The 10,000-nt window shown below is 39.1% G+C and overlaps 1 protein-coding gene and 1 long non-coding RNA gene across 2 annotated transcripts in view; one reads left to right on the top strand and one right to left on the bottom strand.

Annotated features, from left to right (window-relative positions):
* LOC115221199 (serine/arginine repetitive matrix protein 1) overlaps positions 1–10,000 on the top strand; it is a 200,128-nt gene that overhangs the window by 65,375 nt on the left and 124,753 nt on the right. The window contains exon 2 of the mRNA XM_036510907.1: positions 1,112–1,207. The gene's annotated coding sequence lies outside the window, so the exon portion shown is untranslated. The remainder of the gene's footprint in view (positions 1–1,111; positions 1,208–10,000) is intronic.
* LOC118767004 overlaps positions 1–10,000 on the bottom strand; it is an 18,159-nt gene that overhangs the window by 5,275 nt on the left and 2,884 nt on the right. Inside the window, exons 2-3 of the long non-coding RNA XR_005002925.1 lie at positions 3,246–3,253; positions 347–349 (exon numbers count right to left, since the gene is read on the bottom strand). This is a non-coding gene — a long non-coding RNA (uncharacterized LOC118767004). The remainder of the gene's footprint in view (positions 1–346; positions 350–3,245; positions 3,254–10,000) is intronic.

Here is a 10,000-nt window from a genome sequence, read left to right as displayed (position 1 = left end):
CCTCCTGCACAACCTCTCACTTTTGATCTGTCCCACCAACTTCAAAACTTTTCCTCCTCCACCCCATATATTGCCTTCAACTTCAATTCCTTTGCTATTTATTTACCTACAGCTCAAATAACCACTACATTTTCTTCTCCCTCACTCTCAGAGAATGAGGACCAAATTCACTTGTGATAATTAAACTTAAACACTTCAATGAATTTTCCAATAGACTTATTGTTGCCAACACAGACCAAGTCCAATTTCCTTGGCTTGTGCAGGTGGCATGTAAAAAACACCATTTGAGCGTGGCTGTTGCTAGTACTGCCAGACTGGCCCTTGTGCCAGTGGCACGTAAAAGCACCCACTACACTCTCGGAGTGGTTGGCGTTAGGAAGGGCATCCAGCTGTAGAAACTCTGCCAAATCAGACTGGAGCCTGGTGCAGCCACCTGGTTCACCAGTCCTCAGTCAAATCATCCAACCCATGCTAACATGGAAAGCGGACGTTAAATGATGATGATGATGATGATGATGTAGTTGCTGTTATAGCTAAGTAAGTAAGACAGTTGAAACCTAATTTGAAATCCTGAGTTCAAACCTAGCATTTACTATTGTAGTAATTTGGAAGCACTCCGTCGGTTACGACGACGAGGGTTCCGGTTGATCCGATCAACGGAACAGCCTGCTCGTAAAATTAACGTGTAAGTGGCTGAGTACTCCACAGACACGTGTACCCTAACGTAGTTCTCGGGGATATTCAGCATGACACAGAGAGTGACAAGGCCGGCCCTTTGAAATACAGGTACAACAAAAACCATGAAGTAAGAAGTGAGAGAAAGTTGTGGTGAAAGAGTACAGCAGGGATCACCACCATCCCTGCCGGAACCTCGTGGAGCTTTAGGTGTTTTCGCTCAATAAACACTCACACCACGCCCGTCTGGGAATCAAACCGCGATCCTACGACCGCGAGTCCGCTGCCCTAACACCACTGGGCCATTGCGCCTCCACTGTAGTAATTTACACAATCACACATGTATGTTTGTTCTTGTAATTATCTATAGATAATATAATTCCTATACTTGAAATCAATCTTTACTCTACAGTATTGTTTCGTTTTATACTTTCAGTTTCGTCTTCAGTCAACTAGTCAACAAACAGCTTTGATCAACTGGAACGATTTAAATAAAAGTCTGTTGGCTTTATGCAGGAATAGTAACTTTACGGTAAGAATTTTTTGAAATTATTCTGCTGCATGTTTTCTCTTGCTCTCCTATTTCTATGAGCAACTAATTTTTTTATCAAGGAAAATTTATAGAGTAAAAGATCATTTTTGGAAATATTTTTTCTTTTCAGGGATCATTTTTTATGGTTGTTATTTGACAAGATTTTTGCCAAACTAATTTCGATTGCTACCACTGATAATCTTAGTAGAAGAATATATATTACATCTTTCTCCTTCTCACTCTTGCGAGGAATCAAATGTGTCATAGTGTGATGGATGTGTCTCCTGGGAAAGTTGGAGAAGTACATACATCAAGGTGCATTGTAGAGGTCCTTACTTGCAAAGTACTCAATGGTGTGAGGAATATCTGGAATTTAAACCTTTCCTGACAACTCAAGAAAGGAATCTTTCCTAACAGCAATTGTGCCTAACAGGAATTGTGTGAGTGCAGGCAAGTGCATATATATGTGTGTACATATTCTATCAGTCTCTTTTTGCCAACCTCTAAATTACGGGGACATAAACACACCAACATTGGTTGTCAAGCAATGATGGTGGGGACAAATAGAGACATACAAACACATGCACACACACACATATACGACAGGCTTCTTTCAGTTTCTGTCTACCAAATCCACTCACAAAGCTTTGTTTGGCCCAAAGCTATAGTAGAAGACACTTACCCAAGATGCCACGCAGTTGGACTGAAACCGGAACCACGTGGTTGGTAAGCAGCAAACTACTTTATTTCATAAAAATTGGCTACAAAAGCCTTACAAAGAAATAGCTGCGGGCTGGACAAAAATACAAATGACAATGAATGAAAAATGAAAAGATGATTGATAGGGGAAGGCAGAAAATGCCTGACGATTGCTGCTTCCCGAAAACATTGTTCTCTTTTTTATTTTTATAAAAATAACACAAAATGAGGTATTGAACCTCTTACAATTATTCAACCATGGACATAATGTCCTTACAAAATGAGGCACTAAGCCTCTTACCTTTTGTCCAACAAAGTTTCAACTCGAGTCACTAAAGCCTCTTACTCCTCTTCCCGGTGAGGCTATTTGTCTCCTTGAAGCACCTTGATGGTGTTAAGTCAGAGCTCTTTAGGGCAAATTTAAATGTCTGTAGCTACATATGTTGTATATCAATGCAACAGAGTATGTGTGTGCTTGAAAGAAAGAGTAGAATGTAAAGGTTATGGATAAAATAATCTTGAACCTGGTAACCCTTCAACTAATTGTAATCATATAGTACTTCTTCCCACCTAACAATTTTTTTGCTCTCACAAAACAGTTCTTAATGCAATATTTTTTACTGCATATTTGTTATGGATAAATGTTGATCACTACAACTATTGGATTTACCTACGAGTCAAGATGCCTGGAAAGAAGCCATCAAGTGAAACTGAAGACAATAGTGTGAAACGGAAATGCAAATGGACTATACTGGATATTGAGCTTCATGATTTATAAAGGTACAATTCCATAGAAGAAAAATAAGCCACATTGCCAAAACATAAAAGTTCACAACATCTAGAATAAGAACAAATATGTGACCATAGAGAGTAAATTAAGTCAAGTGCTCATGAAGCTATTCTGTTAACAGCTAGGAACTTATATTTTCATAGTGACCTGCTGTGCTTGAGGAGACCTATTGAGTCAAGTACATCAATATCAAAATAAATATCAGATGGAAATTGTTGTTACGATACCTGTGCCGGCGGCATGTAAAAAGCACCATCCAAATGTGGCCGATGCCAGCGCTGCCTTGACTGGCTTCTGTGCCGGTGGCACATGACCTGCCGTGCTTGAGGAGACCTACTGAGTCAAGTACATCAACATCGAAATAAATATAAAATGGAAATAGTAGTTGTGATACCTGTGCCGGTGGCACATAAAATGCACCATCCAAACGTGGCCAATGCCAGCGCCGCCTTGACTGGCTTCTGAGCCGGTGGCACGTAAGAAGCACAAACCAATTGTGGATGCTGCCAGCCTCCCCTGGCACCTGTGCTGGTGGCACGTAAAAAGCACCCACTACACTCACGGAGTGGTTGGCGTTAGGAAGGGCATCCAGCTGTAGAAACACTGCCAGATCAGACTGGAGCCTGGTGCAGCCTCCTGGCTTCCCAGACCCCTATCGAACCGTCCAACCCGTGCTAGCATGGAAAACGGACGTTAAACGATGATGATGAATGTGATTCCTAAAATAGAATGACTCCTGAGTAGTTAAATTGAGGATCAGACTTGATATAATATGAATAAGCATGACGGTAATTCATAGAAAAGGAAAATCAAAAAGTTTTTATGACGATTTGCCGAAAAAGAAAGGAGAAATTTCTAATGAGAAGCTTTTTTGCCTAATATGTTAGTCATTTGGAAGGTTTAAGAGGTGTTTTAATGTTCACATGAATCTAACTGATGAGACTGTCGATGCTGAAACAGAGATTGCTACTAATTGTCCTGAGCAACTGTAAAACATCATTGCTTAAGCAAAATGCATCGTTGATAAATCTACAGTTTTCTGGAAGTTAATGCCTGCTAGAACATGTTTCTCAAGCAGAAAAAAATCAACACCAGTATTTAAAGGATCCAAGCATTAGGAAGGGCATCCAGCTGTAGAAACACTGCCAGATCAGACTGGGCCTGGTGCAGCCTCCTGGCTTCCCAGACCCCAGTTGAACCATCCAACCCATGCTAGCATGAAAAGCAGACGTTAAACGATGATGATGATGATGATGATGAAGAATTGTCTTACACTTCTTTTGGGAGAACGTATCACTGATGATATGATATCAGAGTTGCCTATTCAGATATTGTGGAGGCACATGGCCTAGTGGTTAGAGCAGCAGACTCGCGGTCAAGGGATCGCAGGTTCAAATCTCAGAAAGGGTGATGTGTGTGTTTATGAGCGAAACGCCTAAGCCCCAGGTGGCTCCGGCAGAAGGTAATGGCGAACTTCTGCTGATTCTTTCACCACAACTTGCTCTCATTCTTTCCTCCTGCATCTTGCAGCTCACCAAGCTAATTTCTGCTTGGAAGGAAGGTGTGTACCGTGTGATTGTTGCATTGACTATGACAGAGAAAGTTGTCATGATGATAACTGCTCAGAGGCCTATCCAAAGACCAATGTCCCATCCGGGTGAAGAACCTATATGCCAAGGAAACCAGGAAACCAGCCCTTATGAGCCAGGCATGGCTCAAGAAGAAACAAACATTCAGATATTACTCTGAAAACCCAAGGACTTTCAAGAGTGAGGCAAAACTTCATGTACTTCTGATTCAGCAGAAGTCATTTCTTATAAGAGCCTTTTCAAAGCGTAGTTTACAAACATTTTTGCTGAAAGGTTCAATGCTAGACATAATATTTCCAATGCAGCATTTGCTCCTTTTATACAATGCATCAAGCCACCTACCCACTGAAATTAAATGAACTTGCTAATATATATTTCTTTACTGCCCACAAGAAGCTAAACATAGAGGGGACAAACAAGGACAGAAAAAGGGATTAAATCGACCCCAGTGCAAAACTGGTACTTTATTTATCGACCCCGAAAGGATGAAAGGCAAAGTCGACCTCGGCGGAATTTGAACTCAGAACGTAACAACAGACGAAATACCGCTAGGCATTTCGCCCAGCATGCTAACGTTTCTGCCAGCTCAGTAAGAAAAGGATAAGTCATATCAAGAGAACAAATTTTGCTCCGGCCAATGGATCAAGGCATGATGGCTAACTTCATGGCATATTATCTGAGAACTTTCAAGCAAATTATGAAAGAACTGAAAGGAAGGATAACCTTAGAGACTTCTGGAAGAAGTTCAACATAACTGGCCCTCCATCAGTTACAACAATGAGTGTTTCCTGTTGATTCCATCAATGGAACAGCTTGCTCAGGAAATTAACATGCAAGTGGCTAATCACTACACAGGCACATGAACTCTATGTAGTTCTAAGGGAGCTTCAGTGTAACCCAGAATGTGACAAGGCAGGCCCTTTGTAGGATTTGAACTCAGAGTGAAGAGAGTCAAGACAAATACACTGAAGTATTCTGTCTGACACTTCAACAACTGCGCCAATTCGCTGCCTATACCCATTTCTTTATTACCCACAAGGGGCTAAACATAGAAGGGACAAACAAGGACAGACATAGGTATTAAGTCGATTACATCGACCCCAGTGCATAACTGGTACTTAATTTATCGACCCCGAAAGGATGAAAGGTAAAGTCGACCTCGGCGGAATTTGAACTCACCATGTAACGGCAGACGAAATACCGCTAAGCATTTCGCTCGATGTGCTAACATTTCTGCCAGCTCGCTGCCTATACCTTTGTAGTGACGCCATCTTGGAAATCTCCAGCACGCATGCGCAGGGCTGGAGTCTTCCAGGAGGCCTGCCTGAAGCTTCCTCATGCGCATGTGCAGAAAACTAGCAGCAGCGAAATTCTCTTGCATCACTCTCTTGGACGCCAGCAGCTGAACAAGACAGACGTGTCTTCATCAGCTCTCTCGAGCAGCTACCTCGTGGCGCCTCTCCGCTATGCTTGAACGGGCAGGATTTGGCTCACTCCACTTGACTACTGCCGATAAGCTCCTAGGCTGCCGATTCGCCCGGAGGAAGGAAATGTTTATATTGCAAATCAAAGAATAAGTATTTATACTGTTGAAGTTAATCAGAAATCTTGACTCTTTCCTTCGATTAATATTTAATGTAAAGGATGTGAGCTGCACCCATCCAGTGCAGGGATCTCTCATCCTGTTACACCTTTTTACAATACTGATTTCAAATTTTGGCACAAGGGTGGCAGTTTCAGGAGAAGGGCTTAGTTGATTACATCAACCCCAGTGCTCAACTGGTACTTATTTTATTGACCCCAAAAAGATAAAAAACAAATTCAACCTCAGTAGAATTTGACAGACAAACTGCTGCTAGGCATTTTGTCCGGCATGCAAACAATTCTGCCATCTTGCTGCCTTATACCTTATTACAATATGACATTTCTTATTTATTCTCCAATGTATTTCTCTTCAAATGCTTTTATGTCTACATGTAGTGCTGTGTATGTTTAGAAATTTTTTTTTTCGTGCATAAAATTGGCCATGTTATTTGTCTTCTTTTCTTTCTTTTTTTATTGTGTTTTTCTTTAAAAATTTGTCATTCTTACTTTATAACAGGAAAATCATTGGAAAATTAATTTCATTCTAATTTCATGAAATTTCATATGACATTTAGATTTTCAGGAGCACATTACTTCCATAACACAGAGGATTCCTGCATATAGATTTTTATATATTCTCCCGCATGTGTCAATTCAGTTCATAAAACTTATAAAAAAGGAGAGGTGACTAGATACATCCATGCTGAAGTCCAACATCGGCATTAAAAGCTTTCAACAAAGCACCATTTATCCTAACACAAACATCTGGACAATTGTATAGGGACTTTGTGGCAACAAAAGCTGCCCATTAATCCCAAATTCCTGCAAATCCCTCTTCAGCATGTCCTGCAGCATGAAGTCATATGCCTTTTCAAGGTCTACAAAGCAAGAATTTGTCTCCCTTAAAAAGTACTGTGATTACCACCCCAGATCATCATTGCTTCAGTGTATTTCCAAAGGTCCAAGCCACCTGGCATACATGAGTCAGCCAAAGAATACCTTCTCTATTTAAGGCTTTTATCATCTCAGGCCAAATCTCATCCTCTCTAGTGAGTGGCCTTGTTACATTTGTTACATTAATTGCCCCTATAACTTCAGCCTCTGTGAAGTTAATCTTGATTTCTAGATGCATATAGTGTCCACCAGAAGATTTTTTTTCATGACTTGATTTAAGAGATCAGTGAAGTATTCTCTCCACTTCCTAAGAATGCTCTTTTTTGTAGAGAGATGAGCCCCAGCTGAGTTCTAAATGACAGGTGTAAGAGGGTTTCTTGTTACAAGTCAGCAGATGGTCAGCCAGAATACTTTATTGGATAATATATAGTCAGAGTTCAGCTTAACCACAGAGTTCTCCCATAACTTAACCTTAGACAGACATTTTTATTGTCTCTGCTGTTACTTTCCATGCCTTAGTATACCACTTGTACAAGGGGGGAGACTTGTTTCCAAGCCAAAGTTTTGTAAACCTCTTTGACACCTTTAACTTCCTGGTTAAACCAGGAATTTCTTTTACCACTTGGTACCACACCAAACTGCTTTTGTCTGCATTATTGTACAGCCAAAGAAGGAACTGAAAAAAAAAAAAAAACTCCACTCTGTTTTAACATCCTTGGCCTGTTTAGAAAAGTCTTTGAAATTTGATGCAGTTTTGTCTGCATATTTGTTTCTGATCCCCCATCTGCTTGGGCTTTCCACTTTATTCGATAAGTTACACTGAATTTACCAGTCTTGTGAGTTTTCTCTGCTGGAGATTGTCTCCAGTTACAGACAAATAGATAGTGATCAATTGACAACTCAGCCCTTCTTTTTATACAAACGTCCAGCACTGGATTAAAGAAGTCTGAGACAATAACAAAATCCATCAGTGACCTCTATCCCAAAGTATCCCTAATCCAGATATACTTATGGATATTCCTGGTATTTTTTTTTCATATTGTATATCATTTTCTATCAGTAGGGGTGGATATTTTTGCTTGAGTAGAAATGTCTTGAGTTCTATGAGTTGTTTGCCCTTGGTATCTATATCATTAACTAGCAGTATAACCCGGCTTTACCTGGGATTAAGTTAGGATTATTGAGCTAATCAAGTTCTTTATTTCAAACCAAACTAAGTAATATCGACATCAAATTTGGGTGAAATCCACTGAAATTGGTTTATATATATATATATATATATATATATATATATATATGGGCAACACACACATACACCTATTGCATACATGTTTTTGTATGCATACATGTTCATTTTGTGTATGTGTGTTGCCCATATATCAACAAAACTCTTTTTTCCTTGATGGAAAAAAAATAACAAAAGTCTTAACAAAAACTTACTCGTTGCTAGAAGGGAACTTAATTCCTGTTTGCAAACAATGGTGATTTCTCCGACTTGAAAATTGTTAAGTTTTGGTTGAAAATTTATTTTTACTGCTGTTCGCTGGTGCCTCTGGGAAAAATAAGTTGACGAAAATACAGCTAGGGTCATGACGAATGTTCTCCTAAAATTGGAGCGACATGCGTGTTAATTTGTGGAAATGCATAAATTACATTCACGTACACACACACACACACGCACACATCCTGCCTTTTATATATACAGATAATTGTACAAAATTTCCTGTGTGACAGTATGAGATATGTCTTGTATGTGTTGAATAGCATGATTTAAAGTTTAGATACTGAGGTCTTTCTGTATGCTTGTAATATATATCTATTGTGATATTGGTATTATTTTTAATTACCATTATAGCCAAGAAACGATAATTTTGTATTGTTCATCTCCTTTGTAAATTTCAAACTTAGGTGTACAAATATATGGGAAACTACCACCTGTATCATCTCTTGTGAAAGGTAGGAGAGTCCAGTTTGCTGGGCATTGCTGTAGAGCTGAAAACGAGGCAATTTCTACTCTTCTCCTCTGGAAGCCATCAACTCACAATACCAGAGGGCGCACACTCTCCTATGTAATCTCCAGGGATACAGGCATCCAGCAACAGGACCTCCATAATGCTATGATGGACTGTGAAGTCTGGCGTAGCATAGTAAATTCCATTGTCTCGACCACGGTCGAACAATGATGATGATGATATACATTGTTCAGAAGGACACTGAATTCTTTCAAAATATTTACAGAATTTGTCCAAATTAGAAATAATCATCAAGATATCTTTCTCTTAACATATCTCTTAAAGTTAATGCCATAATTTTCCTCTACTCTTTCATACAGTTTTTGTTCTAAGTATCCCATTACTGAATTACTGAAACAGATTTGGTTCCAATTGCTGTGTCTGTAATTTGAAGATAATTTTTTTCCTATTGTGAATGTGTTATTCTCAAGGATAAGTCTCAAAGTGCCTAATATAAGTCTGTATATAAATCTACAGGGAATCACTTCCCTATGTTTTTTTGACCCAATATTTAATTGCCATTCCTCAATCATGTAGAGCTTAGTTGTCATCATCAATGACTGCGGCCCAGCTGGAATATTCTTTGTCTTCCAGATCAAAATTTCTGCTTTTGAACTTAGGGATCCACTTACAAACAGTACTTTCAGTTGTGGCACTATCCCCATAAACCCAACATATCTTTTTTGCTGTTTGTGCAGTGTTTTTCCCTTCCCAAAAATAAAAGAGTGTCCAATGATGAAAATTTTTTCTTCATTTTCACTTTTAATATGAAAACATAAAATTCACAATCTACACACATGTATCATAAAGAATTTGAATTTAAACATTCTTGATAAATTTATTTACTTGAATCCGGGGGTTGGGTAAAGAATAAGTGAGTTTTGGAAGTGACCCATTAAGATGTGTGTCCACCTATTTGTTTTTTTTTAATCTATGTGTATGTGTGCGTGTGTTTATGTGTGTACATGGTAAATGTTTAAACAAAGAGCAAATTAGTTTCGGGAAAGGTTGTATTTTTAAGCAGTTTCTTTTATTTGAATAACATCTTTGTCCAGAAAGGCCAGAGGTTTATTGATTCCATTCATTATCTGTGTGTAAACAAATGTCAGCTTTCGAAGGATGAAACAAAGAACAAATGATTTCTGAGTTGGTTGTTTTGACGACAGCTTTGTCTAGAAATGTCTAGTTATTAATTCTAATAAACTGTTGGTCTTAATCTGGAGAA

The sequence above is a fragment of the Octopus sinensis genome, linkage group LG18, assembly GCF_006345805.1.
Source record: "Octopus sinensis linkage group LG18, ASM634580v1, whole genome shotgun sequence".
In the NCBI taxonomy this organism is placed as follows: Eukaryota; Metazoa; Mollusca; class Cephalopoda; order Octopoda; family Octopodidae; genus Octopus; species Octopus sinensis.
This window is presented reverse-complemented; position numbering and strand designations above follow the sequence as displayed.